The sequence below is a fragment of the Sciurus vulgaris genome, assembly GCF_902686455.1.
Source record: "Sciurus vulgaris genome assembly, chromosome: 8".
Taxonomy (NCBI): Eukaryota; Metazoa; Chordata; class Mammalia; order Rodentia; family Sciuridae; genus Sciurus; species Sciurus vulgaris.
Window position 1 is genome coordinate 33165216 of NC_136468.1, and position 26532 is coordinate 33191747.

At 35.0% G+C, this 26532-nt stretch overlaps 1 protein-coding gene and 1 long non-coding RNA gene across 2 annotated transcripts in view; one reads left to right on the forward strand and one right to left on the reverse strand.

Moving 5' to 3' along the window:
* Positions 1-26532, reverse strand: part of KCND2 (potassium voltage-gated channel subfamily D member 2) — a 438110-nt gene that overhangs the window by 346913 nt on the left and 64665 nt on the right. The window lies entirely within an intron of this gene.
* Positions 2573-3340, forward strand: LOC306667576. The gene is made up of 2 exons (XR_013765610.1): positions 2573-2991; positions 3040-3340. It is a non-coding gene; the product is annotated as an uncharacterized lncRNA (long non-coding RNA).

Here is a 26532-nt window from a genome sequence, read left to right on the forward strand (position 1 = left end):
ACTATGTGTTTCTCCATATAGCTGCTCAATCCTCAGCACACATACTTGATAATCACTATCAATACTCAGGTTATAGGGATGAGATTTTGCAATGATACAAATATCACCAGGTAAAAGAAACACCATTCTCCAAATGATGTTCTATACCACCATACAGGCATATCCAGACACCCTTGGTCTTTTTTTTTTTTTAAAGGAAATAGAAGAGTAGTGATTACATGCAGTACAAACAGAGCAGAAAAGCCCCATTGCTTGGTTTACCTCACGACTGTTTCTCTTAAAGTCATGTGAATAAGAAGACAGACCTTGGTTTGAATCCTAAATTCTGCTATTATGTTTTGATCATACATAAGTCTCTTTACTTCCATCAATTCCAGGTTTCTGACCTATGGCAGAAGTATAATAAGTACCTTGAAGACTTACTAATTCTCTGAAGGATAATGCATTATAAACACAACAAGCTATGCTTGGCACATAATGCACACTCAATAGAGGTAAACCTATTTTTCATTAAATATTATAATGCCTTGACGTTATTTACCAAATTTTCAGTGTTTAAAGTGCTTTTATGTGTCCTATTCCACTGGATTCTAAGAAGGAAAAAAAAAGGAAAGAGGTTAGGGCGGGAGGGAGGAGGAGAAAAAAAAATGGAGAGAGGGAAAGAGGAAGGAAGGAAGGAAGAAAATAAGGAAGTTAACTACTATTATCCCACTGAACAATTCAACAGATGAGGAAATATGATCGACCAAGGTCACATACTAATAATGACTGGGATTCAGATTTTAGAAATATTTTGATCTGTTCTTTTAACAAATGAACAGGCAAAGGCAGAAAGAACTGCAAGAGATGGAGTCAGAACCAAACTGCATGCTGTTTTCCAGGACCTTTTCTTCTGACTGCACCTTGTTGTCTTCCCCACCTTGGGTTCCCACAGGTGCAGAGGGGCTTCCAGAGGGACTATTTCACTGAATGGTTGAGAGAAAAAAAAAAAGGATTTGCATGATTCTGGCATAGCTGGGAGCTTCTCCTCAAATTCAAACCTTATCTTCTTTCCACATCCATACACAGGACTATTTCACAGTCCTTAAGAATGGGGAAAAAAAAAAAAAAATATATATATATATATATATATATATACATCTGTTATGCGAGGTCTCCCCAACACAGAGAGACACCTTTTGTAACTGAACATACAAAACAGTACTAAACCATAAACCAAAGCTAAGAAGACCAAAGTTATAACTTTACTCATACCAACGCTTTTGACACTTATTTTGAAATTTTAAATATAAAATTACTTTTTAATCTCTGCTTTGCACCTGTCATTATCACATATCCAGTTGGCCAAGTGAGTAATCCAGCATACCCACCCATTCGTCCTCAGTTCCTGAACACCCTACAGGCACAATGGGACTCAGGGTCCCTTCTGTAATCCCTTCTTCTTTAATCAAATAATTTATTCCTTTTTATCCATTCTGCCTCTGTTTCCATAAAGATAAGGATTTATAGTCTTTCCAATCCCAGGGCTATATCCACATTGATAGCTCATTAGAAGAGGATTTTTAGAGATAATATCTTGAAGGCATAAAGTTATATGAGGTTCATCAAAATACTGTGTCTGACTGTAGTAACTTCATTATAAATTTTCAGGAGCAAAATTTACTTTAAGGACAAGTGACCAAGACAATTTTGGAAGTATGGATTCAGTGCAGAAAAATTTCATGAAAAAATGAATCTAAAAGTCAGCCAATGACAGATGCATTTAATGGGTTCATCATCTCTTAAAACTGTACTGGAATCTAAATAAAAAGTTCACTGACTCCTGACAGAGCCATTCCTACACCATGCTGCCTGTGTTTAGTTATCACAGCTCAGGGATTCCTCATCTGTCAAGACAAAGTGTATATTTCCATGTAATTTGCATGAGGCTGTTTGCTAATTAAAACAATCTCTACCCAAATTCAGCACTGTCTACCCTCACTTACAGGAAAGAGACACCACTCTCCATCCCCTCAGAGGAAGCTCTTTCTCATTCTGAATATTTTAAATGAATTTTGTAATAAATTAATTTTCAACTTCTAGTAAAGATATTTTGTTCCTATTCAAATTAGTACAAAGTTCCAAATTTTATTCTCTTTAGTTTTATCACTTTTGTTCTTTTCCCCAACATGTTTTTTCATGCTTATGGAAATCTACATTAATACCATCCATAGAGTTTCTATTTAGAACATATGCCTCCTCTTGGAAGAATCTCATTTAATCTTTTCCTGTAGGTGCATTTTCTATTTGCTTCTTTTCTATACCCTTAACCATGCATGTCAAAAAGTATTAAGGAAATGCACAACTGACATTCCAGTATTTTTCTCATTTCTGCCTTCATTCCTCACAGGCCCTGCACCTTTGCCCTTACCTTAATCAGGACCCGGCAGGATTATTCAGAGCATTGAGTAAACCACTGGCTGATATAAATGCGAACACTTATCTGCCTCTCCTGTCCTCTTTGAGTAGGGATTACAAAGGGGAAGAGAAGTTCTAGCTGGTGTACAGGCACTGGCCTATGCAAGCGCAGGTTCCAATCAGCATGAAACCTGCAATGACTGCTGCTGGTCTAAACTTGCAGTCTTCCCGCCTACTCCTGAAAGGGACTTCTTGACTCAGGACACTTGAATTAGCCCCTTTTTTCCTTTCCTTCCTTCTCTCTCCCTCCCTCCATCCCTTCCTTCTTTTTATTTCAAAGCAAAATACAAGAAATAAAAAAAATTGCTGGGAATTTCACCTTGGCTTTTTCATAACATCACCATCCTACTGTACTGTTAAATGCTTCTTTTTTAAATATTTAAATACATATTGGGAGAGGGAGAAGATATCAGAATATCATGAAGTAAGTTGTGTCCTTCCTTTTCTCTTTTTTTTCCTTTTTTTTTTTTTTTTTTTTTTGGTACTTTCCTTTTTTTGGTACAGGAGCACTTAACCATTGAGCCATATCCCCAGGCCATTTTATTTTTTCATTTTGAGATAGGGTCTCACCAAGTTGCTTAGGGCCTCACTGCTGAGGCTGGCTTTGACCTTGCAATCCTCCTGCCTCCATCTCCCATGCTGCTGGGATTACAGGTGTGCTAAATACATCTTTTCATACTTTTATCTACAATCAATGTTATACTCCAGTATCTTCTTTGTGTAGTTTATGACTTTTCCATTTTATTTCTTACATCCTTTGTTTTCCTCCTTTCATTCTTTCGGTTCGTCCCATCCACAAGGCATGCCTCCTAGTCTGTAAATTGTGTTGCTTTAAAAGTAGGATTGGCCAATTCCCTTTCCCACGATTTTTCTCTGGAGTTAATGGCATCAAAAATGACTACAACTACTATGCTGGACTTTCTTCTGGAGAACAGTTGTACAGGTGGTACATGAACACAGAGAAATGGTGAGGTTCCCCCAGGGAGAACTTGGCAAAATGAAGTGCAAAGTTGATGTCAGGGTGACATATATAAACTAGACACACTATGATGAGAATAGAAACTGTAAAACTAAGACAAGTCCCAGTGGCAGAAATACAACATCTAAAACTAATGTATTCTCCAAACATTTACTGAGTATATACTATGTGCTGAGTGCAGAGGCCCCATCTGTGCTCTAAGAATAAGGAAAGCAGTTTAAAAAGTCCAGTGAGCTGGGGAGGAGTGAATGAGAACAGCTGGGGAGACATATCAGAAGAACAGAAAAATAAGGAGATGTCAGATCAGAGTGCCAAGGGAGATCCTGAGGGAGATAATAGTGCTTGCTATTATAAAGACCAGCTTTGATTGTGTGTACCTGTGGAAGCTGCTACATGCTCTGAGCAGAAAGAAAGTAGCATACATGGTCAAACTCAGATTATGACAGGATCTATCTAGATTTTGAAGTAGGGCAAGGTTTGATCAGGGACTCTGGTTAGGTGGCTGGCACAATAACACAGGTGAAAGATGATAATAGCTTTGTCAATGTAGTAACAAAGAGAAGGGATTGCTCTCAGGATATATATACACAGTATTTTGAACACAAATCTATCAATTACATGAGTCAAAAGTGTTTCCCCTGGAAATTGGAAGTATGAGGCTTCCATCTTCTGAGACAGCTACCATGTGCTTGAAAGAGATTGTGTGAGGAAGACTGCAAGCTTATTTTTAAGCATATGTAGTTTGAGATTTCTTAGACATCCAAGGATTTACAAAGGAGTCAACCTAAAAGGCAAATTTCTCTCTCCATTCTCCTACTCCCTTTCCCTGTGGGTTTTCCCTCCTTATATTAGAATTAATAGTTTGCTTAAACCTTCCTGATTCTGCTCAGCCTGGGTCCAACTTATAGCAGTGCTCAATAGAACAACGGAAAACTTACTGTGTAATTTCCAAAGATAAAATGCACTTCACTGTGAACTGATTCTGATAGGAAGCCATAATATATAGCCCATGGCATAGAATTACAGACTTTTAGGAACCTTAGGCAGAATCTACAGCAACCTCTTATTTTATCCTTGAGGAAACTGAAGCCCAGGAAGAATAAATGACTTTCAAAAGGTTAGTGATCTAGTTATTGCAGAACTGGAGCTAGAGCCCAAGGATCCTGGGAGCTGTGAGGGCCTGCTGCCTCTTAACCGATGTCCTGCTTTCATTGTAATTCACATGCTGTGGCACTCACATTCTATTTTACATATTTTTATTTGGAAATATAATTAAATGCCAGACTTCTATCATAGAGTCACCATTTTCCTGGCCTTGAAAACAAAACCTTGACTTTTTTCTTCCTTTTCTCATGTGTTTTGAGACCTTAGTTAACCTCAAGATGAACAGAACTACGGATTGTAAAACCTCAAGCAGAAAAATGATTTATGCCAATAAGATAGTTTGAAATTTAAACCAGAGAAAACATAACTTTTAAAGACATTTCAATGAATAGAATTGGGCTACATATAAACAATGACATTATGAAAGTTCCAAAAATTCCTTTAAGGAAAGGGTGTTGGTCTATCACAATTTAGGAAAAAAAAAAAAAAAAAAAAAAAACCTCAAGATTTTGTAGCAGCACTTACTTCAGCTGCAAATATAGTTGTAATTTCCTAAGAAAGGTTTGGAATCACATGAGAATAAATGATAGATTCAATCCCACCCAGGAAGGAAATAGTGAATGCTTTAATTATAACCTTCTATAGTCATATAAAACAGAAGGTTATTGATTTGGTTTTCATGTTTTAACCACACACCCTGTATCTTCAGGAAATCCTCCCAAGACCATGATGTTTACTGAATCCACAAAGAAGGCAATATATTCATAGAGAGCTGTAAATCCTTCTATTCAGTTCTGACAGTACAGAAATAGCTTAGACTTTTTAAAGTAATTAAATAGTCAGCTGCACTATAATCTTTAAATAGAATTAGAACTTACTTGGAACTTACTTTCAACCAGGTTCTCTCATTACATTAATGAGCCAAATAGGGATTAATGGTGATTATAGCAAATCAGTGTGTGAAACTGTTTTTAAGCACTCTGCTTTTGCCTTTCTGCTTCTCAAACCCCCTTCCTGACCTTCTCCTTTTCATGCAACATGCTTAGCATGCGACTCACTCACCATGTGGTAGCACTGCTCATTCTTCTCACCTGCCCTGAATGCTTCAAATCCCTACATTCTAGCCTCCAATCAATGGCTTTTATAAATAGTCCTTCTAAGCACAGGAAGGGGATTTATGGAAACTTTAATGTAGCCAGATGATCTACTGAGAAATTTACTTATGTTTTATTTCTAATTGTTTTCCATGAAGATGAAAAAGAAATTGTTCCATCTCCAAGAATGCAACAAGATATCATTCCTCAGGACTGAACTCTGCTTATACTGAAATGGAAAGCGTTTTTTCCCCCCCAGAGTTGGAATGGAGACATTTTAGGTTAGAACAGACTAAGGAAAATCCACTAAGCAATGCTTAATTTGGAGGTTAAGACCAGGCCTGGTACACTTAGGATTCATAGTAGCTTGCATGCCAACAGGAAAACAGGCTCCTGTGACAGTCAAAACAGGGGGTCTGCTTTTAAGATTGTGTAAACATCATCACCATGCATACTCCATGGGTTCCAATGCCATAACAAATGACCATTGTCATTTGAAAGTCCTACCATATATGTGTGTATAGATAAGTAGGTGGGAACTCGGCTGAATTTAATTTGATTTAAATAAAGACATGATATTGCCTGAAAAAGTATTTTGAAAGAATCTTACCTGTTGCTTACAAATAATAGGCTCATGAATCACACAAATTAGGAAAAGGAAAAAAAAAAATAACACAATAAGGTTATTTTAAGTCTTTGATGAAGTAAAACAAATAAAAAGCTGCTTCAATTTCTTGAAAGTCATGAGTTTCTCTGAGTATTCCAGTCTGTATTGTACTTAAAATTTTAGTTTTGTGTTAAAATTGAAAAGTATGTAATACCGGCATCAAGAATTAGAGTTAAGGACCAAATCACATCTCTTTTAATGAACCAAGGATATAGAAAAAGGGTTCAATATCATAGAAACATTAAAAACAAACTTAATTTCCAAATTATCTGAATATGATACTTAATTAAAAATTTATTTCCACTCCCAATCTACCTTCAAAGTGAATATAATGGAGCCAAATGATATTGGAACAAAGACATAATATTTAAACAGATGTTAGGTGTATATTCTGTTAAAAGCTGCAGCTTTCAAATATGATAATTTTCCCAAAGTTTCAAGACCCAAGATTAAAGTATGATAAGATGTGCTAAAAGCAAGGCACAAGCAATAAGATACAGCTAAGTGCAGATGGAGATCAAAGATAGGCCTGGACAAATCATACCAATAACAGGAGATCACAGAAATTTTGGATTGCAAAAGTTATAAAATCAAGGGATAAATTTTTGAAGTTCCTTGGTATGAAGACATGTACCTGTTTGCCCTTCTCCTGAAAAACCTATCAGAGCCTTGGTAGGTATTAAAGGTCAGTAAGAAGATACTGTATTATACTGTAGTGAATATGAGATGGTACTAACAATCCTCAGCAGTCTTCAGATCAGGTGAACCAAAATTATGCACCATGTTGTCACCAAAAGTAAAGGCTATATACTGCTTACATAATTTCCACACTAAGATCCTCTGTTTAAAAGCTTTTAAGATAAGGAGATTTCTTATCACATTAAGAATTTTTCATTACCAAAGGATAAGTTCTTAAAGTTTACCTTTTTAATCAATAGTTTAAAATCTCCTTTGTGAAAAAGGAACAATAAGAAATAAAATTCATCTTCCTGTTTATACAAAATAGGTGTAATTTGGGATTTTTAAAATTGGGTAGTAAACATTGTGAAGACACATAAGATCCTGAAGTATCCTGAGGTCTCATAATATCTGAAATGTTTGTAGGTCTCACCTATTTTGTAGCTTATATTGTAGCCATGGTACTACCTGAAAAGGTTAAGAGCAACCAGGAAGACAAAAATAAAACCATTTCCTTCCTCTCATACATCATCTTAATTACTCATAACGTCCAAAATGTGTGCTGTTGAAGAGAGATAAGAGGCACTTTCCTTGGCAAGAAGTTGAAGAAAATATTTATAAAAATTGAAGAAAAGATTTCTAAAATCTTTCTGGAAGTTTCCATCAATAAAGTAGGTTTCAGAAAGAGCCCAATCTCTTCCCACTATGGAAAGCACTGAACATTGGAACCTGACATAGTACAGTTTATAAAATACCACAAACTACTAATCCCTCACAAAATACAGTGGGAAGGATTAAACTCCAAAGATCCATGACTGCCATTTGTGACTTTTAAGACAGCTATCTATCTGACCTATACCGAAACATAGCTTCTACTATCATCAGCAGGTTTACATGTGTCTGTGTTATGTACAACGCAATGCTAAGCACTATAAGAGGTAGCAAATGAAATCTTTGCCTCTAGTTATGAAGACAAAATTTACTTTCATGAAATAACTAAAGATCTCTGCAAGATGGCATTTTATCAAATGTTTTGCAGAAGAGTAAAATCTGTGCCTAGTTAGAAATTTCAGTAATTGAAAACTTCGGGCAAGGCTGACTTCTACAGCAGTTGAACTTAAGGCAGACTTTACAAAACTTGGATCAATGAATAGCAGTTGGAGAAAGCATTTCAGGTAGAAAAATTCATGAGTAAATGCATAGGTATATTTAAGTATGGTGTCTATACATTAGGGGTACTGGTGATATTGAGCTGGTAGAAATACAGAATTTATGCTGGGAGAAAGGATAAGAATAAGTTAGACAGGAAAATGAAACTTTAAATTGAAGTCATTAAAGTATCAAAATGAAAAGTTGGAATTCAGAGCAAGAGAAAATGGTAATTATTTATCTTCTCTGTCACCAACAGATCATTTTAGTTTGAATCAATTCAATTCACATTTATGTATTGATATTGAAAACAAAACCTTCAGCATCTACTAGTCTTTGCTATGGGTAAAGAAGAAAAGGAATATTTTTACTTTAAGGAGCTCTTTTGTCACCCTCGAGATTTTTCAAGACCATTGCCGTCTGCACTAACACATCTTCTTAGCCTGTTTTACACACCTATTATATACATCTTGCTATTTCCTACATAAGGACCTTTATTTCTTTAGTCCTTTTCCATCAAAATATTCTGTCCCCTGAGCCAAAGTTTTTCTAGTTCATACCTGCCCATCAAGTACTAGTATGTATTTCATTTTCTCCATTATGTATTTCATAATAATGTCCACCTACACTACACTTATCTCCCAATTTTCTAATCACACATATTTTAAAAAGTACTCACTCAAGGTAATGATAATATTTACTGCCAGCTGTGGACTGACCTGTATTACCCCCAAATCCTTAACTTAAGGCTCTAACCACCAATGTGACCATATTTAGAAAGAAAGGCTTCAAAGAAACAATTACGGTCAATTGATGTCACAAGTGGGAGGCCTTAATCCAACAGAACTTGCACCTTTATAAGAATATAAAAGAGACCAGGAGTGCACTGTGGCTTTCTTCAAGTCAAGGAGCAGGCTCAGGAGAAACCAAACTTCTTAATACCTTATCATGGAGGTATGCATTCTGTTATTTTGTTATGATAACCTGGCAAAATAAATGATACACTACCAGTGTTTACTGAGCACTTGTTTTCTTTCCCTTATTTGATGTTGATCCTCTGGAAAGCAGGAAACAAAACTTATCTAATTTTTTAAAATCTCTTATAATGCAAGGGATACTTTATTTTCTGTAATGTTAGATGATTACAATTATGCACACATAAATTTAGTGAAGGTGAACAAATGAACAAATTTCAGATCCTTAGAGGAAATTATTCATTAGGAAGATGTAACTACTGTCTACATAGGAGAGTGAAAATCATTTTATACATTATAAAGCAGGAAGAGTGCATTGTAATGGAAGTGATTTTGATTAAGTCGTAAATCCTGAGTTTTAATCCTGGCTGTTTCAATTAAGAACTGTATATGCTGGTTATCAGTTTCATCAGTTTTTAAAATTGGATATCGCTTAACTTTTTGTATTATTAGAGGTAAAAGATTGTTGAGCACCAATTCTCATTTCTGGTGACATTTGCTTAATAATATTAGCATTCTGGAAACTTTAAGCAGAAACAGAAAAAATTAGCAAGAAATATAAACCTAAAATTAGGTAAAGGTACTACAAGAGTTCTGAAAGAAGTTGGAGAAATATAATGGAGAACAAAGCACTTACTGTGGGGTCGGGGAAAGGTCACAAAAACAGTACTGAAATCTTCTCAGTCGGGAACAATGACTCATTTATGTTTTGTTTTGGTGCAGGGATTGAACCCGGGATTGTTGAACCACTGAGCCAAGTCCCCAGGTCCTTTGCTTATGTTTTATTTTTAGATAAGGACTTGCTAAGTGTTTAGGGACTCCCTAATTTGCTGCGCTTGGTCTCAAACTTGGGATCCTCCTGCAGCCTTCTGAGACGTTTCGATGGTAGGCGTGAGCCACCATGTCTGGTCAGAACCCTAACTCTTATTTAATGGTATCTATCCATGTAGTCATGTAGTTTTTATTTTTGTTTTTGTTTTCAGCAATGCTAATGAGCCTGGAAATAACAAGAAAATAAAATAACTAGATTCACATGGAGCTTGAAATTAGTATGGAGGGTTAGCCAAAAGAAAAGGATATACATACAGAATGAGAGAGCTCATAAGAAGCTCTGTGAAATTTTGGATCTTTGGTCCATGCAGGATAAGAAAATAGGACAAGGGAAGAGTGCTGAAGGACCCTGAAATTGAAATCGTGTTTTCCCATTTCACTGTAATTCTTTTTTTTTTTAACTTAACCAATGCCATGGCTTCCCACAATTCCACATGTGATTGTGCCTTACCAGTAAACTGAGTGGGGCTGCTCTGCATCATCAAGTTTTCAATCAGGTCACATCAACAGGATGTCAATTCTATGACCATCTCATTTCTGACCTACAGTCATAGTACACCACTGCAAGAGCTGTGGTCATTCAAAACATTCATCTGTGATTTAGAGCTCACGTTACAATGTTTTTAGGTATATGTTTACAGCATTATTTCATGACTTGTAAGGAATGTTATAATTATATAACCACCAGGGATTACATCCCTTCTGCTCAGACAGCATGGAACCCCTCAGTAGTTTTCCATTACAGTGCTAGTCATATGGGGTGGGCATAAAGAATTAGGTATCCTACCTTTATTCAAGGTTAACAGACAGGAATCACAGAATTCATACTCCCATTGAGAATGGCTTGTCCTTTCTAATAACTTTTCCTCATCTAAATGAGTTACTTGATATCCTTCAGGGCTCATGCTTCCAAAACATAACCCTTTAAATGCTCCCTATTATAACAATCTAAGAAAAACAAAACTACATTCAAAGTTCTCTATGTATTTTGGTACAAATTAATGATGTAAATTTGCTAGGGTGATAGAGATATTATAATTTATAAGGAGTTCATATAGAAGATTTAGAAATTATTAGAAGTTTCTGCAGGCCAATTAGCTCATCCTGTAGAGTTCCTGACTCTCGTGCTGGAGGCCTGGGTTCGAGTCCCAGCCCTCAGGGATTGTGGAAATAACAAATTATTAGAAGTTTCTCAGAAATAGTGAATAATACTAAAGATATTTGAAGATCAGTATACCACATGGATTTCCTAGTAGAAGATGCAAATATGTTAGAAAGCTCCAATAAAAAAGTGAGCTAGGGAGGGAAGGGTCACTTCTTGGTTTGGATTGACATAGTTTAAGAATGATTAAGTTTACCAGGATATTGACCTAATGAGGTCTTTATTCCTTCCACATGTGGGTTTTAATATTACCTAAAGGAACATATTTTGGGTACTTATCAAAGTTGAACTATTATAGTTGATATAATGGTATCTCATATATAATGTTTGGGTTTTCCTGAAAGAATTTTTAATTAAAGTTACTGAAGCAAAAAAAAAAAAAAAATCCTTAAATGATATTCGCCAGTATTGAGGACAGTTCTCTTAGTCACATGATTCTGTGTGCACTCATTTATGACATGAATCTCTTATGCACAGGATTCCAAGATTATCTAAAATAGACCTCAGTGGATGGCATGTGGCTGAGCTTTACCTTTCCCTCAGAACTGAGACTAAAGTCATTTCCAAATCTTCTTTACAGTCTGCTTTCTAATCTAAAACTTCTTAATTAACTTAAAGATAACAATAATATGCCTACTATTTTTTCACACAGATAATATCTTTGTGATATTTTCTAAAAAGTTTGATGAAAGAGTGGTATTGTTTTACAGTTTTGCAAGTCATTTTAATGATGGGTTTAATAGAAAAGAGCTAGCTCTCATATTTGCTTTTGTACTCAATCTATTAAAGTATGCTGTTTTGTTGAAACACAGAAAATTCTGCCTCACACATATATAATGGGAAAAGGCTATTGTACTCTGATAGCATTGTCAGATAACTGTGGATATTCTTATTGACAATATACCAAATGTCAGTAAGTGGCAATTTCTAAAAGAAAAGGCAAGGTAGACTCTGAGACCATATTAATGAAGTTTTCATATACTCTCACTTTAAAACTCATTCCTCCATCTAGCACTTTGAATGGATCTTTTACCCATGTGCATATTCCTGACATTTTACACTGGCTGTTTGTAACATACTATATTGAATATTTGTAATATACTGGTTATGTAAGGTATGCTTATTTTTCAAAGTTTGACACATTTCATTGTATAATACATATATAAAAACAATATATATGTCAATGCCAATCATTAAAAGGTCTTTACAAATTTAGAAACTATAAAACGGAGTGGCTGTGACAACTCATTTGGTTCATATTGGGGAAAATATCTGCCAAATACCCACAGTGGAATGACATATTTGGCATGCCAGTTGTTATTTCAAGAAAAAGCAAACTATAATTAAAAATGGCTACTTCAGTTTGCCATTCTAGCAAGGGCATTCATGTTTTATTCTTGAGACAACCAGAATACTTTGATTTGAAGCAGATATGTTCTATGCATATATTTCTCATTTCATCACAGAGAATCTTAAGATACTAAAAATCTCAAAGGTTAACATTTAATAAAATCAATAACTTGTTGCTTCTACATTCTTAGGTGAAACTAGCTTCTTATTTTTTTAAACTTTGACTATGAAGAGATGAATATGACAGTTTGGTGTCATTCCATTCAACTATTCAGAGCACCTTTACCTTGATTACTTGGTCGTATTAGTGCAACTATCGGTACAATAAAAAAAAAGCAGTTAAGTGTTTAAATATTACTTAAATTTTTTTGACCTGTGAATTCCCTAAAGTTATCTTAAAGACCCCAGGGTCTGTGAACCATTGAGTACTCCTTCAGTAGCCAAAAACCTGTTCTTGAGCTCTAGACCCATATTTTCAATGGTCTAGATATCCTACAAGCCCTGTTACTTCAAGGCTATTGTATCAGAGTACAATAGCCTTTTCCCATTATATATGTGTGAGGCAGAATTTTCTGTGTTTCAACAAAACAGCATACTTTAATAGATTGAGTACAAAAGCAAAGAAAAGGAGGAGATGGTTACATCTCCTCCTTTTCCCCAAGATGTTCTTTCATTTCTTATCTCAGATACCATCTTTATTCATATCATTCAAGTCAGAAGCCTAAGAGTTACTCTTGATTTTTCTTTCTGTACAACCCGTTGTGTCTAGTCAAGTACAACCACTACTAGCATATATTGATTTCTAACACTATCATAATTAAGTCGAAAATGTTCCACGCACAAAAACACCTGCCCAAACTAGTTTTCATTCCTTCCCCTTTTTTCTCCTCCTATCCATCCTTCATTCCCTGCTACAGTTAACATTTGAGAAAGCAAATCTAGATGATGCCATGGATACAATGTGGGAAACAGAGGCTGAAAGACACACTCCAGTTCTGGATTCCCTCCTCTGCCACATCCCAAATGAATCACCTTGATAAATTACCCAAGCCTGTGTCATACTGTTTGCCTTTGAAAAAACAAATAATGAAGGTTTTTCTCACATATGACTACAAAGATAGAATAGGAGAATTCTCAAAGTGTTTTCAAGATGAATTCACAGCCTTAATACATAGTTTGATCTCTAGCAAGTTATTAATAAGTGTTAACAATTATTATTTTGCTAATTCTTTCTTAAAAATTCTCTCAGTTTCCTTGAAAACAATATGCGACATGTCTTTCTTACTGCAAGACTATTATATTCTTGAAGGTAGAAAATTCAGCCTATGCAGTATCCATTGCAGACTAGTTCCAGGACCACTGTGGATACCAAATTCTGCAGATTCTCTAGTTCTGTACATAAAATGTAGTAGTATTCGCATGCAGTCTTTGCACATTCTCCCTTATGCTTTAAGTCACCTCTAGATTACTTATAATACCTAATACAATGTAAATGCTATGTCAATAGTTTTTATTATGTATTGACTAGGGAGCTATAAGAAAAATGGTCCACACATGATGAGTACAGAAATAATCACAATGTGACATTGCTTTTGAACATTTTTTCATCTGAGATAGGTTGAATCTGCAGAGGCAACTGTATTATTTTACTGCCCAAGGCATAAAAAGCACCTGAAATATAGTTGATATTTAATAATTATAAGTTAATAAATGCAAAATTTTCTTTGAATTATCTACAAATGTAGACTTATATAATTTTATTACTACTTTAATTTTTTCAGTTATATATCTCTAAATTACTAAAGATCCCATCTAATTATCAGACCAAAATATGTGGTAATAGGTTAACAAATGTTAACATTGCATTTAGTAGGGTTAGTCTACTAACATATTGTCTCCAAGTTGGCAAAATCCTAAATATGCTTTTACAACATTTCTTCTTAAGACCCATAAGAGCAGAAGACAACCTGACTAGGACTTGGCTTTCAGAAAGTAAGGGATGGATTATAAAACTCATTAAATTATATTCAAATTTTAGTGAATGTCAGTGCATATTTTTAGCAGGGGTGGGGAATGGGGATTACTTTCTTCAGACTGATTGTGATCCACACAAGGTTAATAACCACTATTATGGAAAATGGCAGAGACTATAGTGCCAGGAGTTCCCAAGGTCCATGTCAAACTAGAGAAGATATGTTTTTCAGTATGGAAACTTTTGGAATATGTCAAATTACACAATGGAGGAAACTGCCTATCATGTCCATGTTTATCTAAACTTTGAAAAATTATATGCAGTCCACAACACTGAACCCAAATACCTGATTCCTGAACAAAAGACTATAAATAAAACCATTAAATCTCAGAGCCAATTTTACTGCAGGCTTCTTCACTATGTACCTTGTGTTTGCTGTCAACCCTGCTGGGGACTGGAAGGTATGATCATAAATGTGGATGTTTCTTTTGTGTGAGTGCATACACTTGGATTTGGGGTATGAGTGAATTTAAACTAATGACCACATTTTTAAGAGATTCATATAATATGTCATGGACAGTATGGCCCGTTTTGTATATTATACAATATATGATATCACTATAAGCTAGTATAATCAATATAAGTGAAGCTTATATAATATCTAATAATACATATAAAACTGGTGAGTGCATGGCTCACACCTGTAATTCCAGCAACTTGGGAGGTTAAGATAGGAGGATAGCAAAGTTCAAGGCCAGCCTCAGCAACTTAGCGAAATCTTCAGCAACTTAGACTCTGTCTCAAAATAAAACATTTTAAAAAGTAGAGCATCCCTGGTTTAATCCCTGGAACAAGACAAAAACAAAAACAACATCAAAAACAACAATGACGAAAAAAAAAAAAAACTGGTGGCTTCTCTAATGAAATAATTTACATATTTAATACAGGTAATCATTCTATATGATCTTTATAAGAAATATCATATAAAGCAATTCCTCTCTGTCAATAATAAAAAGTCATTTCTATTCCAATAACTACACTTTAATCTTTTTACAAAAAATATTCAATAGGTATATGCCAATTTAAGAGAGATTTTTCTTTGTACTCATTTTGGTGCTATAGCTTATAAGTAACTTCATGTATAAATATATCTAGTGGATCTGGATGTATAATGCTTACATCAATATTTGTCAAAACAGTAGTATGATTGGAACCCCAATTTAAGACTTGGCAATTGATTTTACGTGGAGTGGATGTTAACAGGTGTTCAGTTACAGGCTATCATGATAGAGAACAGGAATTTGTCCTGAGGTTGAAATTGATTATAGTGCTCAGACAGAAATAACATGAATGTGCTATAAGCATAAACATTCTGAAATCAAACACACTGATTAAAAATGCATAGGGTTGCCTCTAAATTTGCCACTGAAATAGTCATCATACTGAAATAATCATTATCAACTTTTCCATCTTTATTATCTGTTCTTGTCTGCTTCATAAAAATCAGAAAATTAAATGCAAAATCTTTCCATTAGTGTACTGTTAAAGCTGTAAATTTAAAAACAAATCAGAGAATATGAAAGTTAAGATCCTCTTAGTAACATTAACTTGTCCAACACTGATTATATATAATTCCTGGATTGCTGGTTAGTGTTCTAAATGTACATTTTATTATAGGGCATAAGAAATGTAGGGAAATTAATGCTGTTATGAAAACCCTAACTTTTCACATCCTTGAGTAATGAAGGTTAATACTTGCAACCTTAATATTGTATTAGCATCAGATTCTACAATTTAATAAAATAAACTGGTTAAGAAAATGAACTATACTCATTCAATAGAAATGATGCCTGCTTTCTTGAAGGGAATACTTATAACATGAATTTAAAGACAGCAGAAGAAAACTTAAATGATGTAGTCATTTTTATAAAAACTGATGTTACATCATGAAACAATATTATATATGTCTTCAAAATCTATAAGAGACCATTTATCTTATGTAAAGGTATCAAAGTTCTTATCCTTTAAATAAAGTAAATAAATTTATTTACTCTATAATATGTAAACATATCAAATATAGTTAATTGTTACTGTTCATGCATTTTTAAAGGAACTGAAAAGGTACTAGATAGAAGTGGAAAGTATCATCCATATTTCATTGATCTTATGATGTCTATAATGAACTACAAAGAAGTAAGAGACAGTAAAGTAATGACATAAATGATAAGTAACTAAATTTAAGCTTAAGGGGGCCAGAGTCCTTCTACATATTGTTCAATGAAGTATAAAGGTTTTGTATATAATAGCTGCTCAAAAAAGTCTGGAATGAATTAACTTGCCTGGTATCTTCAATAACATACAAGTTTACCACTTCCTTTTTGCTGATAGTGAGGTACCTTGAAAATAGTTTAGCAGCAAAGTAAATGTGAGTAATCAACACAAAGACTACTTACCCTGGGCAAAAACCAAAAATCAAATGTAGTCTGCAAAGAAAATCCATCCAAGGACATTACTGGAGGACACTTTACTCATCATTTACCACACTGGGCTAAACAACAAAAACAAGTGCATTAATTCCAGAAAGACACTGCTCAAAAACACATTCCCTTGAAAAACATCCTGTGTGTGTTGTGTGTGTGTGTGTGTATGTGTGTGTGTGTGTGTATGTGTGTTGTCATGTGGTGGTACTGGTCTTATGTTTCTCTCACTATTTCAGATGTCCTTCTAATTAGCTACCTGAGAGGCATCAGAAAACTTTCCTTAGATAAATGTAGAACAAAAGTTAATTTCTTCGTAGGGTTGAGAAAGAGGCTATATACCAAGTAGCACAGGTCTCCCATAAATATAGGCATGGTGAGATGTTAATAGAGTATAAAGGGGCCTATTCCACAGTAGGTGAACTGAAATTACTCTTGGAAACCTACATCACAGGTGTGTATGTGACCATGCTTGTTCATATATTCAACAAATATTTGTATTTTGGTACATTCCTCTGGTTTCTCTAGTTAAGCTACTTATGTTCAAATCCTGCTCTGCTGCCAGAGGTATACTGATAAGTGTGACAGACACCTGCCAGAGGACATTTTAATAAACCACAGATATTAAATAGCAACAATAAAACAAGTACACATAAACTTAGAAATATGCAATGTTATATTTTAAAAAGCAAAGATGTGAAATATCCTTAATCATATCTTCAATCAGCTACAGCAGCCTATCTTAAGGTACAGCAAGATCGAGCCCAGAGGTGACTGCTTTCATTTTTTGCTCACAGAAATCATTTGTTAGAGAACATGACAGATTTAGGAGAATGTATTTGCTCCCAATGAAGTTGTAAGTTATGTTTCAATCAAGTTTGATGGAGAATGGAGTAGGTAGCCTGCTATAATCTGTTCAAATCTGAGGAATTATTTCTCAGATCCCTTGCCTGTACAGTAGTTAGTGTTCCTCCAATCTCAGATAAGAAGATCTGGCTTTTGTCAAGGTATATATTAACTTTATTAAGGCACATATAACCACTCTGGTTCTAAACTGACAGACTTTTCAATCTTTTATGTCATTTGAACAACAAAAATCACGAAAGGCTTTAATAATATAATTGGGAATTACTTTTAAAGTTCTAGCAATGAAAGGCTGCCAGTGGAAGTCAGCATCCCACAGTCATACCCATAATAGCTCAATTCAAGAGGAAAACTGGCCAGACTCATCTATAACAATAACATTATTCTGTTTAATGTGGTTTGTGGATAGTCTAAGAAAAATTTCCACCATATTCAAAGTCAAAGAGAACTTATTATATGACTAGCAATTCTCTGGATAATATATGCAACGGACCAAATGTTTATCTCTCTACCAATGTTAAAATCCTAACTGCCCAATATGATGATATTAGGTACTGAAGCCTTCGGGAAGAAATGAGATCACAAGTGTGTAGCCCTCAAAATGGGATTAGTGCCCTTAGAAAGGGGATCAAGAGTGCTCTTTCTTTCCATCATGGGAGGCTACAAGGAAAAGTCAACAGTGTGTAACCCTTAAGGAGGTCCTTGCCAGAGCCTAATCATTCTGGTACCCTGACATCTGATTTCCAGCCTCCAGAACTGTAAGAAATAAATTTCTACTATTTACAAGTAACCCAACCTATTGTTCTTTGTTACAGATGCCTAAATAGATTCAGAAAATCTTCATCTAGAAAAGCAATCTTTAATGTCAAACGGGAGAACTTCCTTCTTGAGGTTTCTTAGTTCTGTAACACAGCTGCTACTGAGGGTAGCATATACACATAAGCAGAGTGCCCAGACGCAGAATAAGGGCTATCTGTCATCAGAACTGCACATAAACAGCCTGAAAACTGCTCTGCATACTTAAGTACTCAAGGGCTGAACACCCTGATTATGGGTATAATAACCATTTATTGGAAGACAAAAAAAAAAAAAAAGAAAAGAAAAAGAAAAAGAAAAACTATCAAAGCAATAGCTCATGTAGATCATGAAAGCAAATTAACATATTTTTCTTAAAAATTTAAATCCTCTTAGAAGTAACTTATTTGAAATGGTATGAAGATTTGGCTTAACTATTAAGGCAAGTGTTGCCTGTACTGCAAATTCAATCCAAAAGGTCTGTGGGACACATGCAGCAAATGTACCTCACCCAAGTCGACTGCCTCACACTCCCTCATTAGACTGTAACCCCTAGGAGGGAAGGGCCAGTGGGAAACACCTCTCATATCCTCTTCCTCACTGGAGTAGAGGACCAAACAGCACTTAGCTCCTGCTGTGGAAATGACAGCTGTTACTAGTAATTCTTTTCATGTCTCTCAGTGGAACATCTAAAGGGAGTTTCAATCACAGTTTTGAAGACAGTGTGCTAGATTACAGAATAGGATGGTCAGGGCAGTAGCAAAGTAGAAGCAGCTCCTAGGGTTTAGAGAGAGAAACAGAGGGCAAGAGGGTGGGGAAGGAGAGGTAAGGAGAAAGAAGACAGAAGAAGAAATGAGGAAAATTTTGAGGAAACCATTTCAGCATAAATATACACTTTCTCATTTCTGGAAACGTAACAATTTCACAGTTTAAATACAGCACAGGCACCACAGTCTGATTTGGGTTTATGGGTTTAAAGATCTTAACCTCATCCTTGTCAAGATGAACATTAATAACTGACATTCAAAAATAGAAATGAGTATAAATAATTAGTAACTCACACACTTATGTTTTTTGCCTGAATCTCAACTACTGGATTTTCTTTGAACTGATTCAAGAAAAAAAATTTGAGAGATATATGCAACAGAGTGAAAGGCCAACCTATGGAATGGAAGAAAATATTTGCAAATCATATATCTGGTAAGGGATTAAAATCCAGATATATAAAGAATGCCTACAATGGAAAGAAAGAAATTAAAAGAGAGAAAGAAGAAAAGAAAGAAGAAGGAAGGAAGGAAGGAAGGAAGGAAGGAAGGAAGGAAGGAAGGAAGGAAGGAAGGAAGGAAGGAAGGAAGGAAGGAAATGAAAGAGGAGGGGGGAGGGAAAAAAAGGATAAAACAAACCTTAAATAGTACCATTAATAAATGGAATTTGAATAGTATTTGAACAGCTATTTCTCAAAAGAAAATCTATAAATGGCCATATGAAAAAAAGTCATATGAAAGTATGCTCAACATCAGTAGTTACTAGGAAAATACATATCAGAGCCTCAATGAGATATCACATTACACCATCATCATGACTAATACCAGAAAAACAAAGTGAAGGTGAGGGTAATAAGAAATTGGAACCTTTATATACTGTTGGCAAAAATGTAAAATGGGGTGATCACCATAGAAAACAGTGTGAAGCTTCCTCAAAAAAGAATGAAAACAGAACTACTATATGATGCAGCGATTCTACTTCTAGGCATATATTCAGAAGAACTGAAAATTGAAGGGATGTTTGTACATCCATGTTCATGGCAGCATTATTCATCAAAGCCAAAAGGTAGAAGCAAACCAGTGTGTCCATCCATGCATGAATGAAAAGCAAAACTGTGAAAACTGTGTGTGTGTGTGTGTGTGTGTGTGTGTGTGTGTGTGTGTGTATGCATGCAGGTGTAATATTATTCAGTCTTCAAACAGAAGGGAATCCATCCTACAATACAGATGATCCTTGAGGACACTACACTCTAAAATAAATTGGTTCACTTACATGAGCAGTCATGTCCATAGAAACAAAAAGCAGAATGAAGGAGGGAAATAGGGAGCTGTTGTTTAATGGGTATAGAGTTTCAGTTTTGCAAGATGAAAAAAGTCTGGAGATGGGTCTCATAAAATGTGAATATATTGAACAACAGTGAACTACACAATTAAAACAGTTAAGGTGGCAATTTTTTTGAACCATTATTTTTCAAAAACCCACACCTTTGTTTTTTAACAGAAGTCTCAATCTTATTACTCCTATGATGGATAAGCTCACTACCAGGCGAACACTATAGGGCCAAAGGGACCAATTGGCAACTAATTTCTCAATTTTAGTCATTTTTATCCATCAAGTTCTCCTAAATATTAGGCACCTGGACTATACTGTTTTGTGGTTTTCAAAAATAATCGTTTTTACAAATACCTGCACAAAATGATGAACTGTGGTTTTGTTTTCTTTTAGTTTTAGAATGAGAGACAGTTCTGCTCATTTCTCTTTTAATTCTCAATCTACTCAAACTCTAAGACCAATATATTTCTTCCTTTATGAGGCTCTCTGACCCTGTTGCCACTCTTTGCTCCATGCTATTGTTTTGTCTTGCAAGTAACTTATGCTTCCCATTTATTGCCCAATTAGGTTTATACTAGCTGTGAGCTCCTTAAGGTTAACTTTCTATTCATATATGCATCCCAAGAACTCAGCAGAGAGGCAGGCAAGAAATAGAAGTTCAGTATTTATTTATGGCATAATGTTGAAGTCATGTCTTGTAAAACTGCCTTTTGAAGAAATGCAAAATAAATCCCTCTCAGAGATCAGAACTATGAAGAAATAAAAATAAGAACCTCATGCATTCCTTCTTTTTACCAAATGAGAGGTACAATTATGTTTCTTTTTTGAGTTGAGTACCAACAAACCAAATGCAAAAAGTCTGTCCTAAATAAAAGTTTACCCTCAGTGTCAGTAATCTAGTATGAGTAATCTGGTGTGATTTCACCACTACCCCATCCTGTCTTATCCTTGCATCTGTGCTATTGTAACATCATCTTGTTACAAGTGGCCTCAAGTCTATTTTGGAAGGAAGTGAGATATGATTAAAATATGTAAATATGCAATATGAGGCTAAATATGAAGGTGCTGCTTTAGCGCTGTTCTCTTTCGTTTTCTTTCTTTGTGCCATGAATAATGTTTCCTACATTTCAGTAGAATCCTAAGCAGCTGTGCTCCCATTACTGCAATATCTGTTCTTCTATACTTCATCTTGTCTGGTTCAGTTCTGAGTAGGCGGTATAGTCTGTTCTCCATAATTTGTTTCCTAATGTATATCCACTTGTGTGTCATATTAGTTACTCTTTTTTTAAACTGTGGCTAAAATAAGCTGTTTTTCAAAGTAATGAGAGAGTCAATCTAGTGAAGACCCTTTCTGTATAAGATGCATACTTTATTTTATATAATTAAGACAACTGGAAATATGATTTCCTCCTTAATAATCTTGAACCTTGGAATTTATGAGACATGTATATAGATTTAGATTTAGGATTAACTGTGATTCCTTGGAAAAATCATTTGATTCAGACTATATTATCTCAAAGTTCTTTCCAGCTCTAAAGACCTTATGGATCTATGTTATGTCTAGAATGACGGCTGAGGTGCTAAGCACTTGCATGGCAGACATAAATGGCATAAATGCTCATTTGCTTGTGCACATGCATAATCTTACGCATGGATTTCTATAAAAAGAAGCAACCCAGAATACCATGTGAAAATAGTACTCCATTGAGATTAATACAAAATTAAAACTTCAAACTGAAGAACTCAGTTTTATGTATGCATTTGCTATAAACCATTTACGTAAATATATCATCGACACTATTTTACTTATGGCTTAAAATAACATAACTAAAAATATAGGTTCTAAATAACCACACAATTTCTCATTTTGGTATCCAATATAAACCTTAGTACCATCCAACTCATCTTTCATATCTGTATTCAAGGATTTCCCTTGCCTCACTATTTAAAGATTATTTCTCCTTCAGACTGATTTCACTGTTGGTAGATACTACAGGCTCAGACTCTCATTGTTATCTGCACATAATTTTTCAAAAGTAAAAATTAAAATGAACTTTCACATTTACTATAGAAGAGAGTAATACTATACATATTTTTTTCTTGATGGTTGCCCCTAAAGCATTTTTAAAGAGTAATATAAATCCAAAAATTGAAAACTAAAATCTCTGTGAGAACACAAACAGAATCTCTAGTCACTGAAATAACACAGTTGGTGTATGAATGAGTTCATAAATCATTTATCAGTGGTGATAAAAATAGAAATTATGTACCTCAGAAGTCTATCATTTTTGAAGCACCCTGTAAATACATTCAATGTTTGAATCTCCACTTTGAAGGCACAAACTAACATTAATTGAATGCTTATTATGTGGCAAGTGCTTCACATACATCATTATACTTATCCCCACAATTCTGTGAGGTAGTTATTTTTATCCCCATTCAGAGATGGAACACATTAATGAAGAACTGAATTCATAAGCTGCAGAGCCACAGAAAGAACCTACATCTTCCTGACTCTCATACTATTTCTAACACACAATTCTCTCCAACTGTTCATGCCTATACTTTTCCATAACACCTTGTGTTTGAGGGACTTTACTTCCCTAGTCTAAATGTAAATACATGAGTCAAAAGATTATCATTACATAATGTGTTCCTACACTATGGAAGGCAAAACAAAGTTTTAAAAATCACCGAAGAGATGACCTTTCGTCCAAGAGGTCACATTGACAGATGGCCATTTCCACTGTTCTGATTATTTCTAAACCATTCTCCTACCCTCCTCCCTGTAAGCCCTAGCTTTCAATCTCCTGCCACCAAATTATATTGCTCATTACCTTCATTTCTGCAGTCACTTAATGACCTTGCAATTAACTCCTCCTCATTTCTCAATTATTTTAGCCCCTGGCTAAACTGCCACTCTTCCACATGACTTTTGATTTAATCACTGACAATTTCAATATACACATGTAAAATCCTTCCTAGTACCTGGCCTCCTGATTCCCTGACCTTCTTCTCTCTAAACATCTTGTCCTCCACCTTACCTTAGCTAATCAACTCCAGGCCATGTCTGGATCTATTAATTATCAGTAATGTTCATATTTCCATTATTTGTTTCATGCATCCAAGTCTCTGACCATCATCTATCTCTGACACTCGTTTGTCTAGGGTATGAACCATGACAATCATTTGATCCCATGAGTACCTTTAACCATTTAGTCTACACACAATTCTCAATGTTCCTCAACTCCTGTCCTTTCACTAAGCCAAACTGCAGCCCTGCTTAAATCTAACCTTTTGCCTTTCAACAACTGTACTTGTGCAACTAAAGTCACAAGCAGAAACATATAAACTCTGAATGATCTCACTTTGAACTCAATTTGACAAACTTCTAGAGAACTCTAAAAATTGCCCACAATATGCCATATTTCCCTAGCCCATGTGCCACCATCCTGGAGGACTATTTTGTAACTTCTTCCTTCCTTCTTAAACATCCAGCCCTCCATCCTAGAACTCACTCCCAGCCAACAATTTAATTTCTTTCTCCACTAAAAGTAGTGAAACAACCAAAGAGAATCTCCAGAAACTCTCACAGCCATGTATAACCACCCACAATTAAACCCATATACTCTGCTTTCCATCAAGTTTTTGGAAATAATATTTACTACTCTCAAAAACCTTTGCCTACAAATTAGTACAAATTCACATTATCTATTTAAAAATCATATACTGGAATTACTGCTTTATTTGCATCATTATTTTTCCTCTAATATAGTAAAGATGATCACCATAAACAACAAAATTTATTTTTCTCTCACCTTAAAAAGTCTTTATACCTCATTTTACTTACTAGTTGTGACTCCTTGTCTTCCTCCAATAGGAAAATAGCAAAATATCTTGAGACATTTGACTATATTCAGTATAACAATTCCATTTCTCTTATTTTTACTCCTCTTCAATCAGGACTTTATTCTGATCATTATACTGACACTATTCTCATCAAGATCATGATTACATCCAATCTGCTAAAGCCAATGGTCACTTTTCAATTCTTATCATACTTCACTTTTCAACCTCAGGTATATTATCCTTGATCAACTTTCTTCCCTTGGTCTCCATGACAACACACTTGTTTCAGGTCTAACCATGTTATTGTTCCATCTCAGTATCCTTTGTTGATTTCTGCTTCTCTTCTAGACTACTTAATGTTGGAATGCCCTAGAGTCTAGTCCTTTGCCTTTTCTCTGTCCACATCCACTCCTTGGATGCCTTTTAATGACAACACTATGCCAATGTCACCCAAGGTTTTACTTCTTACCCATTTTTTTCCCTGAACTTTAAACCCATAAATCCAACTATGTGACAAATCCATTGAGAGGTTAAATAAATACTTTTAAACTAACACTCCTCAAACCAAACTTCTCACTCCCCTTTTCCCCTGCACACTAAGCCCACTCAGAGCCTTTCTAATTCAAGTGAACGGCAGCTCCATTCTTTCCATCACTGAGACAAAAATCTGGCTTCCTTTCAGATTCTTCCCTCTCTCACATTCATATCCAATTAGTTGAAAATGCTGTTTTAATATCTTAACATATATGCAGAATTCAAGTATTTCTCAAAATTTTCAATACTATCACTCCTGATACCAAGTTATCACTATTACTCATCTGGATTACTCCAATCATCCCTTAACTCATTTTCCTTCTTCTACATACAAATGGTAGACACAGTGTTCCCTGTATAAGGTAAGTCAGATCAAGTCTCTCCCATCTGCTCTAAATCCTATAACAGTTCCTCATCTCAGTGTAAAACTCAAGTCATTACAAGAACCAAAAAGACACTACAGGGAACATCAAAACTCCATTACCTTTTGCATTGGAAAGCAATGGCAAGAATGATACCAAGAGTAAGCAAAGTTTAGATAAAACAAAGCCCTTAAAATTTTTCCCTCTCAAAATAATTCAGGCAGAGGCTGACTACAAGGAGCAGAAAAATCTCTGTACTTGTCTTACCTAGTAGTAGAAAGAGGTACCTAATAGGAACAAAATCCAAACATTATGTCTAAATTGTGAGTTTCCCATATATTAATTATGTTTTGGACTTCTCCATGTACCACACTCTGACACAAATGAATGAAATAGGAATCAAAGTCTCAGACACAATGTGAAATACTCATAATTAAGATGCCCAAAGAGAGCACAGCAAACATGAATACCAAACTCTGAGTATTCAGTGATATCATTAAACTTCACATTTCTAAAGATCTTATCAGGACTCTCCTGTGTAAAGATGTTATATTTAATAGATAAAAGGATAATTTTATTACTGTGAAAGTCTGAAATGTAAAACAGCTTGACATTTTTGATTCACCATGTCAGGATATCATGTTCAAACAGACTTTATTCTGTGCAGCTCTACACAAACTTTTAAAACTTCAAAAGAACACAGTGTCTTAGTAACATTTCTCAGAAGGAATGAGTTCTTGATACTATGCCAGAAAATACTAAAAGTCTGTTTCCAAAACAACAAACACATCTCTTTAAAACTTTTGTAAACTGATCGTCATTGGTACTTTTCCTCCAAAGACTTTTCATGCCTGGACTCTTGTTTGTCATCATGTACAGGCTGCATATAAATGTATGCTTGTATATACTATTATACACATGTATCTATTAGTTGTTTGGGTTCAGCAAGCTGCAATTATGGAAATACCACATTAGAATGAAAAGGAAATTTACTGATAGTCTACTTTAACCTCCAAATGTTACTGACAGAAAAACAGAAGTGAAAGACATTTTAAAACCTACTCATCATCAAAACCCAGGTCTCTTAACTTTTCATAGAAAAGTTCTTTCTAATATTTCACACTGTTCCACTGTATA